At 43.5% G+C, this 12791-nt stretch overlaps 1 protein-coding gene across 3 annotated transcripts in view; it reads left to right on the forward strand.

Annotated features, from left to right (window-relative positions):
• Positions 1-1095: 1095 nt before the first annotated feature.
• Positions 1096-12791, forward strand: part of LOC129810977 (spermatid perinuclear RNA-binding protein-like) — a 229974-nt gene continuing 218278 nt past the window's right edge. For 2 of the 3 annotated variants that reach the window (XM_055862029.1, XM_055862055.1), the window contains exon 1: positions 2103-2300. The gene's annotated coding sequence lies outside the window, so the exon portion shown is untranslated. Of the gene's footprint in view, positions 1335-2102; positions 2301-12791 lie in introns of those variants that run through there. The other variant, XM_055862037.1, reaches the window with a different exon arrangement.

Genomic DNA, 12791 nt, shown 5'->3' on the forward strand with positions numbered 1-12791 from the left:
GTATATATGCCTCTGTGTGAAGTATGATTTTGTTCTAGACTAGTATATATGCCTCTGTGTGAAGTATGATTTTGTTCTAGACTAGTATATATGCCTCTGTGTGAAGTATGATTTTGTTCTAGACCAGTATATATGCCTCTGTGTGAAGTATGATTTTGTTCTAGACCAGTATATATGCCTCTGAAGTATGATTTTGTAAAAGAGAAAGGGGAAAGGGTATGCATGCAAATTATGTTTTTGTAAAAATATGTGTGAGTGCACTCATCTGTGTGTTTGTGTGAGTGCACTCGTCTGTGTTTGTAGGCCTGTGTGTGTGTGTGCGCGCTTGTGTGTGTGTGTGTGTGTGTGTGTGTGTGTGTGTGTGTGTGTGTGTGTGTGTGTGTGTGTGTGTGTGTGTGTGTGTGTGTAGCCTACTGTGTAATAAAAGTGCAATTATTGCGTGTCAAATGTTTTTGTAAAAGAGAAAGGACACAGTGTGCACTGTGCCTGTGTGTAGACTACTGTGTGTTTATCTTAGGTATGCTGTTCCACAGGAGAGACCAGACGAGACAGACCAGAGTGCTGTGCTGCATGCCTGAAGTGGGGCCTGAAGAGTCACACCCAGCTGTAAAACGGTTCCTGTAACTACTCCTGCAACTGTAGTATTTGTCAAACTCAAATGTTCCTCAGAAGCCTGTTTAAAGAGCCTTTCTGTTTTCCTCCTGTCTATTCTGTGTGTGTGTGTGTGTGTGTGTGTGTGGGGGGGGGGGGGGGGGGGGTCATTTTTATTGGTTGTTTATTTAATTATATACAGATTTTATAGTGTAAAATCTGATGTAACGTGAACCTTGAAACGTGGTGCTTGTGTGGGAGCATAATAGGTTTCCTTGTACATAAAAAGCGTTGCTGTAGCATCCCGTTTGTCCTGGCCTCACAGCAGGCTTCTCTGTCATAGTGTCGCAGTAATATACATGGTTAGTGAGACATTTTTTTTTATAGCGTCCCAAACGATTCGCCCCCTCACCATGCTTCCTCCTTCACCAGGCAATGCACTAAAGTCAAGTTACATACTACTTATTCACTATACAGTGGGCTCAGCTGGTAACGGTATTATGACCGAGTTTGCTGTTTCCATCCGTCAATCGTCCTGCTAGGCTGAACAGGTGCGGAGAGGAAGGGGGCAATGGCAGTTTCAGCGAATCCCGGTCCTCCAATTAGGAAAAGCACACATTACCACGTGAACAAAGCCGATGTGTGAGTGATATGGGGACAGGCAGCTCGAGGAGCAGGGGAACGCACATTTAACTGGAACTAGGCTAAAGGTACCGGGCGGGGACTGAAACCAAGCTATTACGGTAATTGATTTATCATCACACATTTGTGCTGCCGTGATGTGGATGCGGTCAGAATGGTCAGCGGTTGGTTGTTGCCGCTGTGATTTTTGTTAGGCTACAATGGTCATAGTGAATTCTGATCCAAAGAACGAACATCGCTGGCACAGGCATTGTAGGCTATTAGGCAACGGTACCGTGGGACTTGCTATGCTCCTCAATCAAGCGGCATAAACTATTGATAGTTAACACAGCCTCGTAATCCCACCTCTGAGCCCTCTCCGAACCATTGAATTCAAGTATGCTAATTGAACTTTATCCTATCATTTAATTTGACGCCCCTGCTATTGTGAGAATAGTATATTTGTTGGTGCAGCTAGGCAGGCTGCTATAACCTACTTGAATTATTTATTAGACCGTGTGGCTGGAAGAAATCAATGTTCAATTTGAATGGAGACACAAATAGCCTGGAAATGAGACATATCTTGCACAAAATAAACTTTTTATTTATCCAAAAAGAATGTTCGCACACAAATGCCACAGAGCAGTAATTGAACTCCCCGTAATAAGTTTGTGTCTTAATCAATATCCTGTGTGTAAATGTGAATAGTGCAGCTCTTACTACACATTTACCAATTAAATGCATAGCCATGTTATTTATAGTAGTTTATATGGCTGTGATATATTTCAGCTTGATGGTTTGATCTCCGTGCACCATGCCACTGTCTACCCATCCTGTCAGTATACCCAATGCTGCCGCTTTCTCAGCGCTCATAATCAACTGATCCTGTCCACGCCTGCGCACTTACCCTTCATCTTTCAATTCCGTGCAAGAAAGAAACTAGCAGGCGGTTCGTGCTGGTGTCAAACGTGCGAGCTCTTTCGCTGAACGTCGGCACTTGGTTTTTGGTCCTACCAGCGAGTGTCAGAACTGTGCCTGTTATCAACCAACGTGTGTTTGGATATCTTTTCCCACTTCAGTAACACACCGTAAGTAGTCAGCATATATTTTACATCGAACCCTTTTTGTTCGGGGATAAAGTAGTCACACAGCTTGCGGGCGAGAAACAAATGTGGGCTCCGGTCTGTAGCAAGCTCGCTCGATCTCTCGACGGAGTGGCATGCAGGGTCACCGGGACCTGTGTGTCGGTGTAGCTGTTGTAGCTAGCTAACTTTGTAACAACTGTGTAACTAATTGTTCTAGACAACTAAGGAAAATATACTGTTTTGTGAATTGGTACATTGTTGCTAATTTAATCAACTCTAATGGTAAATGTAAATAACGAATAAATAACTTTTTTGACTATCAAGCAAACTAGCCAAAAGCAATTGATATACTCACTCGCTATACGTCGATGTTTTCACCACCTGTGCTGTTGGACGTGTATTTGTATAGGACGACTGACTAATCCATTTGGCACCTTTTTGACACTAGTAACTATTCACATACATGTGAATATTTGTTTGCACAGAAAAACAGCCATCAATAGACGGTGTTATAACATCGAATGTGTTGTTCATCACCTACTGGAGCAGGTGTCAGAACTTCCGCAGTGAATAGGCTGTTAGGAGGAGTGTTTAGGCTAGTAGCTAGTACTACTATGGCTAAATCAGATCAACACTAAACAATCAGCATTTGCTTCATAATATATAGTAATTTTAAATGAATCGTTATCAAAATTAGTACTAGAAATTGTTTAAATGAATGCATTGTGTTTGTGGCGTGTCTTGGAAATGTATTTGGAAATGGTTGTAGATTTTACTTCTGGTTTTGCTGTTTTGACTGTGCTCTGCGCTCTTTCTCATGTCTGGAAGTAATACTCGAGTAAACAAATCTAGGTCTAAAGTAAACAAACCAGTATGTTGCTTTATTGTCATGGTTTCACAGTTTCATTGCCATGTTCTCTGTGAAACCCTCCAACATGAGTGTCTGGGAACAAAGAGAAAAACACTGGGGCTTATTTCCTCATTGAGGTTTGTGTCCCTCTCATCTCTTCCTCATATGTGTGTGTGTGTGTGTGTGTGCGTGCAAGCAAGTGTGAGTTTAGCGTAATGGTCCGCATATGGCTCGAAATTGCTCTTTTTGCTGGCAGAAATAGCAAATAGTTTGTGGGCATAGATGTGTGGTGCCAAGATGTTTTATTTCTTGAATCCGATTTGAATTTGTTATGTAAAGGTACAGAATGACAGATTTGAAATATTGGGCAATATGCTTACATGTAGCTTCTTCCAACCTACTTGCTTTTTCAAGTGTCATAAATGAGCATGTTTTGGTGCTGGAGTAGACTCCAATGTATGGCCATCTGAATAGAGCGAGAGAGGGTGTGTTCCCATGAGGTAAAGGTTAAAGTTCAGTGCTTTGTCACTTTAGAAAGACCCTCTGTCACATTTACTGCCACTCTGATGACTCCATGGCCTTTTTGTTTTCTCCTATTGAGTGCCCAGTGGGAGATGTGTATGATGCCTAGTTCATATATTGCAGAGATGTCTGGTCAAGTGGTTGTCACTTGGGGAATGTAATGTTTACGAGAGAAAATTACAGTGACCAGACACATAAAAATACCTTTTTATCTTGAACGCAATCAAGTTTTAGTGTTATTTCTGTTGGTGAAGAGGAAGCTGTGGTCAGAAAAATGTGTGAATTCACTGCACAGTTAGAATGGAGAACAGCCTGCTTTCAGTTCACAATCCCCACATAATGTAACTGTCCTCGTCTAAGGACTCCTGTGGGCTTGATAAACATAGTCAGAGAAAATGTCAAGTCACACATAGTGTGAATATACAGTGTGTAACTGTTTACCCGTCCTATGAGCTCAATAAACGGCTAGCACTTGTCATTATTAAAAGGGGAATACAGCGGCGCTCCTCTCCTATACAGCACCATACAGTTTCAGTTGTCATTGCCGTGGATACAGAGAGGTGATTGGATGACTCTTGGTATTGGCTTATCTTCCATTAATAGAATTTACGTTGACCCTGACTCCAACATCTAGTCCAATGTGATTTATGGGACACACACACACACACATTTAGACTTTAAAAGCAGTTTTTACTATGGAGAACTCAGCCTTGTGTTTGTTTGTAGGCATACTGTATGGGTTCTTTATGCTGGTTTACCTAATAGATGAAAAGGGATCATTTTCCTCAGTCACTCTTGATGTGACTGAGATGTATGTGGGTCTCTCTCTCTTTTTCTCTCTCAATTACATTTTCAATTTCATTTTAAGGGCTTTATTGTCTTGGGAAATGTATGTTTACATTGCCAAAGCAAGTGAAATATATAATAAACAAAGTGAAATAAACAATAAAAAATGTAACAGTAAACATTACACTTACAAACGTTCCAAAAGAATAAAGACATTTCAAATGTCAAATCATTTGCAAATAGTTAAAGTACAAAAGGGAGAATAAATAAACATAAATATAGGTTGTATTTACAATGGTGTTTGTTCTTCACTGGTTGCTATTTTCTTGTGGCAACAGGTCACAAATCTTGCTGTTGTGATGCACACTGGTATTTCACCCAGTAGATATGGGAGTTTATCAAAATTGGATTTGTTTTCGAATTCTTTGTGGATCTGTGTAATCTGAGGGAAATATGTCTCTGATATGGTCATACATTGGGCAGGAGGTTAGGAAGTGCAGCTCAGTTTCCACCTCATTTTGTGGGCAGTGTGCACATAGCCTGTCTTCTCTTGAGAGCCAGGTCTGTCTACTGTGGCCTTTCTCAATTCTCTCTCTCCCTTCTGTCTCTCAATTCAATTCAAAGGGCTTTATTGGCATGAGACATTGTTTACATTGCCAAAGCAAATGGAATAGACAATAAACAAAAGGGAAATAAACAATCAGTAAACATTACACTCACAAAAGTTTTAAAAGAATATAGACATTTCAAATGTTATATTATTGGCTATGTACAGTGTGCAAATAGTTGAAGTCTAAATGGGAAAATAAATAAACAGATAAATATTGGTGTAGGATATGCACGATATATCGGTGAACATATTGGAATCGGACAATATTAGCTAAAAATGCAAACATTGTTATCGGCCGATGTTTAGTTTAACGCCGATGTTAAAAACCGATGTCAAAGCTAACGTGCATACCTATATAACGTAGGTACATGACAATGACGTGCAACACAGCATTCCTGACCTAGCCCACAATATCCGCTGTGTGGATCCAGCAGTCGACAAGTCGAGCAGTCATTTGAAAGAGTAAGAAAATTTCAGCGAGACAACTCAAAGGCGAAATACATTAACACCAAGATAATGGAATTCATAGCCCTTGACAATCAACCATTCTCTGTCGTGGGTGATGTTGGCTTTCACCGACTGGTCGAGCACCGGTACACACTACTAAGTGTGCTATTTTTCAGATGTTGCCCTACCGGAATTACACAGGAATAGCGTCACTGCTATTAGCTTCACCACTATGGAACGCCGTTTGGGTCTTTGCATGTCCATAAAGATACAGTAGCACTGTCAAAGCTGTGCATAAAATTCTGCAAACCATGGACACGAACGATGTGTTTACAATACCACGTAGGTAATAAAGCATAATTTGTTCGACCGCAACTTCTGGGGTAGCTAGCTTTAGCTTAGTATCTAGCTAGCACCAATACAACCAGCCTGAAAACAATGACCAGTAGAAACTGCAGTCATTTTCATTATTCTTAGCAATGATTTAGGAATCCTTGTGAGTAAGTATTAGCTAGATAGCCACTTGTTGTTGTTCTCCTATTGAAATTGAACTTTGGTTCAAGAAAATAAATAGGTGCCTAACCCTGTTGCCCAAAGCTAATGTTATAAGCAGCGGGCTAGCTTCATCTGGCTACTGAGGCTCGACCGGAGAGGGTTATGTGCTGTGACGCTAGCCACAATAAGAATTAGGCACAATTGTGGACTTTACAGTTAGCCTTCAAAATAAAAGTATGGAATACTTCTACTATTTGTATTAATTTGCATCACTGTCAATGACGGAAAACCACAGTCATTGACAGTGATGCAAATTAATACAAATAGTAGAATTATTCCATACTTTTATTTTGAAGGCTAACTGCAAAGTCCACAATTGTGGCTAATCCTTATTGTGGCTAGCTTCACATAGATGGGTCCGACCACCATTAATCAAATAAGAACTGTCTTATAAATTAGGGTTATTTTAGATGACACCTAGCTATATAGTTCGCTAACTATAGCTACTGAAACAGATTGTCATGTTATTTGACACGTCAAATAGTGTTATTTGACGTGTATCTCTTTTGACACACTAAGACCCAGACGGCGTTCCAAAGAAGTCCTGGTTGAGAATGAAACGACTGAACAATGAAACAGCAAGTAAGTGGGTTTTGAAAGAAATAGGTCTATGATTATGTTTTACTGGTAATGGAGACATGCATAAATGCCAACAAAATAACTTTTTGGTCTGTGTGTGTAACTTTTATTTAACTAGGCAAGCCCGTTAAGAACAACTTCTTATTTACAATGACGGCCCGGACGACGCTGGGCCCATTGTGCGCCGCCCTATGAGACTCCCAATCACGGCCGGATGTGATACAGCCTGGATTCAAACCAGGGACTGTAGTGACGCCTCTTGCACTGAGATGCAGTGCCTTAGACCGCTGCGTCCATGTGTGTGTGTTAAATATTTAACTGTACTAGAATGCTTAAAAGACGGCTAAAATGTTAAATATCGGTTATCGGTATCAGGTTTTCTGACAAGGAAAATATCGGATATCGGTATCGGCCAAAAATGTCATCAGTGCATCACTAATGTTGTATTTACAATGTTGTCTGTGCTCCACTTGCTGCCCTTTTCTCATGACAACGGCCCACACATTTTGCTGCTGTGCTTGCAGATCTGTGGCAATTATCTCTAATGTGGTCATACATTGGACATACTTCACTATCTCGCTTGCTCTCTCTCTCTCCCTTCTATCACTCTCTTTACTCTCTTCTACCCTCACTCTCTTCTCTTTCTCTCCCTTCTCCTTCTCCCTACTCTCTCTCTCTCTCTCTCTCTCTCCTACCCTCACTCTCTTCTCGCTCTCTCCCTTCTCTCTCTTTTTCTCTCCCTTCTCTCTCTCTTTTTCTCTCCCTTCTCCTTCTCTCTACTCTCTCACCCATCTTTCTCTCTCTCTCTCTGCATCTCTTTCTCTCTCTCCTTGCTATCTCTCTCCTTTCTCCCTCTCTCTCTCCCTCTCTCTCTCCCCCCTCTCTTCTCTTTCTCCCTTTCCTTCTCTCTCTGCATCTCTCACTCTTGCTCCGTGTCTTCACCTTCCTACTGATTGGAGCTATTCCTGCATTCCATGCAGAGGTGATAGGAAATGTGAACGGCGGGAGTGAATATGAGCTTTTTCCCTCTGTCAGTCTCCAGGCCAGGGCAGTTAAGGTCTGTGTTCTTCTTCTTTCTCTCCTGAGGTTGGTCAGCAGAAACTGTCTGAAACTGAAAAGCATCGCAGCCATTGTTCTCTGGCCAGTCGGGAAGATCAGATGTTGTATTTTTTTTGCATGACACAAACAGTTTTTCTTCTCTTGTATATGGATGCTGTCAGATGGAGAAGGGTGGAGAATAGGTGTGTGTGTGTGTGTGTGTCTGTTTGTGAGGTTAAGAGAGATAGCATCACTGAGTCAGCAGGTTTTAGCCAGGCTGGCCCTTTTTATTGCTAAGAGCAGGGAGATTCTAAACAGCTCTTTGAAGAGCTGAAGGCCAGGTCAGTATCCTCCCTGGGGTTGTGTGTGTGCACGTGTGTGTCAGGGTTTGGCGCCAGACATTTGACCAGCAGCATTTTAAATTACAGGACATTGTGAGAAACTTACCGGACCCCGTTAACAGGTAATTGCCGGCTTTTGTGTCCCCCCCCCCCCCCCCCCCCCCCCGAAAAAAGAAGCCAATAAGTAAAGAGAAAGAACAAAAAAATCCTATTGTGACATAATGCATTTTAGCCTTGTCTCTGATGGAAATACCGGTCGATGTAAATGTATTTGACTGGTTTATGCTTATTGGTCTATAGGTTAATTTGCATAATTCAGTGTTCCGAGTTCCCATCAAACGACAACAGGCTTCATCAGCACGTCACACATCACATGCTTCATCAGCACGTCACACACCACAGGCTTCATCAGCACGTCACACACCACAGGCTTCATCAGCACGTCACACACCACAGGCTTCATCAGCACGTCACACACCACAGGCTTCATCAGCACGTCACACACCACAGGCTTCATCAGCACGTCACACACCACTTTGCAATGAACTGGAGGCCGTGTTCATTTAAAAAACATAAACGTATTTGTTTGAAACCTAAACTTTTTAATGTTTCTTATCTTGCGTCAAAGTAGCCTATTAGATCTCCTCTCCTAAATTTCTAACTGATATTTTCAACTCTGTCACATGAAACCGCTCACATGTTCAGTGCCCTTTTACCAACAGTGTTTTCCCGCAAATAACATTCACGCGTAGCCTACTGCCTTGTGCGCGTTGCTGCGCTTATAATGTGACGACATCATAGTTTAGCTATTGCTTTTTAACGTTTTTTTCTCTCTTACACCGCACATGCGAGCTGGTTCATATAACAGATGAAAATATCAGTTCGAAATTTAGAAAGATGGGAGATATAAAGATGCAACAACTAGCATGGGTTGCTAATATGACTAGGATTGTCAACAACTAGCATGGGTTGCAAATATGACTAGGATTGTCAACAACTAGCATGGGTTGCTATTATGACTAGGATTGTCAACAACTAGCATGGGTTGCTAATATGACTAGGATTGTCAACAACTAGCATGGGTTGCTAATATGACTAGGATTGTCAACAACTAGGATGGGTTGCTAATATGACTAGGATTGTCAACAACTAGCATGGGTTGCTATTATGACTAGGATTGTCAACAACTAGCATGGGTTGCTAATATGACTAGGATTGTCAACAACTAGCATGGGTTGCTAATATGACTAGGATTGTCAACAACTAGCATGGGTTGCTATTATGACTAGGATTGTCAACAACTAGCATGGGTTGCTATTATGACTAGGATTGTCAACAACTAACATGGGTTGCTAATTTGCCTAGGATTATCAACAACTAGCATGGGTTGCTAATATGACTAGGATTGTCCATCTGGGAGCAGACCTGGGGGCAGTATACATCAACCATATACCGGTATTAATTGACGGCGCAAAACAGTTGTATTTTCAAATGGGATTTTTTTCTTCGAACTGACTATTTTATTTATTCGGCTTTTCCATCAGAAGTCAGCAATTAGTGGGTAAAGGAAACCCTGGTGTGTGTTTGTGCGCACGTCCCTGAAGAATCTCTCAAGAATCTCCCGCACAGCACCAACGGGAATTCTGCTTTCTGCACATTTCCATATTCTGTTTGTTGGACAGTTGGTAGCCAGCAGGGTCTGGGCCAATTCTAGGGTATTTTACTAAACCTCCAGTGCTCCAGCCAACTGGATTTAGAGAAATATTCAATTCAAATGTGCTGTTGGGATCTGCGTAAATTAATAAAACCCCTTTACATTAATAGGTAGGTAAGGACATGGTAACAGACATCAGCTGATAGCCTTCACCTATCGCTGTAGCACTAACACACGTTTGCATACTGTGTGTGTGTGTGTGTTTTTTGCCCATGCATGTCTGTGTGTGTGTGTGTTTGTTGCCCATGCATGTCTGTGTGTGTGTGTGTTTGTTGCCCATGCATGTCTGTGTGTGTGTGAGGCCAGTGGAAACAAAGCTTCTGTTCTGTGTTGCTGTAATTGGGTTGTTTAATAGTGGAAGAAGATGACAGTAGTGAGCAGAGCCAGTAAGGCAGCAGAAACAGATAGTTGCCAGCAGTATACCACCCTGCTAGCAGTATACCACCCTGCTAGCAGTATACCACCCTGCTAGCAGTATACCACCCTGCCAGCAGTATACCACCCTGCCAGCAGTATACCACCCTGCCAGCAGTATACCACCCTGCCAGCAGTATACCACCCTGCCAGCAGTATACCACCCTGCCAGCAGTATACCACCCTGCCAGCAGTATACCACCCTGCCAGCAGTATACCACCCTGCTAGCAGTATACCACCCTGCTAGCAGTATACCACCCTGCCAGCAGTATACCACCCTGCCAGCAGTATACCACCCTGCCAGCAGTATACCACCCTGCTAGCAGTATACCACCCTGCCAGCAGTAAACCACCCTGCCAGCAGTATACCACCCTGCCAGCAGTATACCACCCTGCCAGCAGTATACCACCCTGCCAGCAGTATACCACCCTGCCAGCAGTATACCACCCTGCCAGCAGTATACCACCCTGCTAGCAGTATACCACCCTGCCAGCAGTATACCACCCTGCTAGCAGTATACCACCCTGCTAGCAGTATACCACCCTGCTAGCAGTATACCACCCTGCCAGCAGTATACAACCCTGCATCTCACTGCTGCCTTGCCTCTGAAGCTAAGCAGGGTTGGTCCTGGATGGGAGACCAGATGCTGCTGGAAGTGGTGTTGGAGGGCCAGTAAGAGGCACTCTTTCCTTTGGTCTAAAAATGTTTTCCCAATTCCCCAGGGCAGTGAATGGGGACAATGCCCTGGGTAGGGTGCTGTCTTTCAGATGTGATGTTAAACGGGTGTCCTGATTCTCTGTGGTCACTAAATGATCCCATGGCACTTATCGTAAGAGTAGGGGTGTTAACCCCGGTGTCCTGGCTACATTCCCAATCTGGCCCTCATACCATCACGGTCACCTAATCATCCCCAGCTTCCAATTGGCTCATTCATCCCCCTCTTCTCCCCTGTAACTATTCCCCAGGTTGTTGCTGTAAATGAGAATGTGTTCTCAGTCAACTTACCTGGTTAAATAAACAAAAAAGATATAGACATGTGCTTCCCAAATGGCTCCTGATATAGTGCACTACTTTTGACATGGACCTGGGCAAAAGTAGTGCACTATGTAGCGGATAGGTTGCCATTTGGGACACAGATACAGAGATGTGCTACAGCAGTCAGAAACTAGAGCTTAACCAGGCAGAGTGAGGCATGGATAGGAATGGCCATGTAAGGCATCCTGTACAAGGTAGAGGGGAGTAGATGAACCATGGGAGGCGTACACACACACACACACACACACACACACACACACACACACACACACACACACACACACACACACACACACACACACACACACACACACACACACACACACACACACGTACATGCGTGCCAACACACCACACACACACACACACACACACACACACACACACACGTACATGCGTGCCAACACACCCCACACACACACACACACACGTACATGCCTGCACACACACACACACACACACACACACACACACACACACACACACACACACACACACACACACACACACACGTACATGCGTGCCAACACCCCCCCCCACACACGTACATGCCTGCACACACACACACACACACACGTACATGCCAGCACACACACACACACACACACACACACACACACACACACACACACACACACACACACACACACACGCGTACATGCGTGCCAACACACTGCACACACACACACACAAACACGTACATGCGTGCCAACACACCCCACACACACACACACACACACACACACACACACACACACACACACACACACACGTACATGCGTGGCAACACACCCCACACACACACACACACACACACACGTACATGCGTGTCAACACACCCCCCACACACACGTACATGCCTGCACACACACACACACACACACACGTACATGCCTGCACACACACACACACACACGTACATGCGTGCCAACACACCCCACACACGTACATGCCTACACACACACACACACACACACACACACACACACACACACACACACACACACACACACACGTACATGCGTGCCAACACACCCCCCACACACACGTACATGCCTGCACACACACACACACACACACACACACACACACACACACACACGTACATGCCTGCACACACACACACACACACACACACACGTACAAGCGTGCCAACACACCCCACACACGTACATGCCTGCACACACACACACACACACACACACACACACACACACACACACACACACACACACACACACACACACACACACACACACACACACACACATGCGCGCCAACACACCCCACACACACACACACGTACATGCCTGCGCACACACACATGAGAGATAAAGGGGAAACAAAGTAAACACTGCTATCTGTCTCTGTAGCTTACTAAACGTGACCAATTAAAAGTTTATCCTTGAATGAAAGAAAATAAATAAAGCATTTTAGCAAAGTCACCGAGTGACTTAATTTGTAGCAGTATTAGTATGACTCGGATGTAAACCAATTTCTGCACAAAATTTGAAAGAAATACGCTTTTTGTGTGTATAGAAAATTACTGGGATCTTTTATTTCAGCTCATGAAACATGGGACCAACATGTAAAGTGTTGGT

This window comes from Salvelinus fontinalis, chromosome 2 (genome assembly GCF_029448725.1).
Source record: "Salvelinus fontinalis isolate EN_2023a chromosome 2, ASM2944872v1, whole genome shotgun sequence".
In the NCBI taxonomy this organism is placed as follows: domain Eukaryota; kingdom Metazoa; phylum Chordata; class Actinopteri; order Salmoniformes; family Salmonidae; genus Salvelinus; species Salvelinus fontinalis.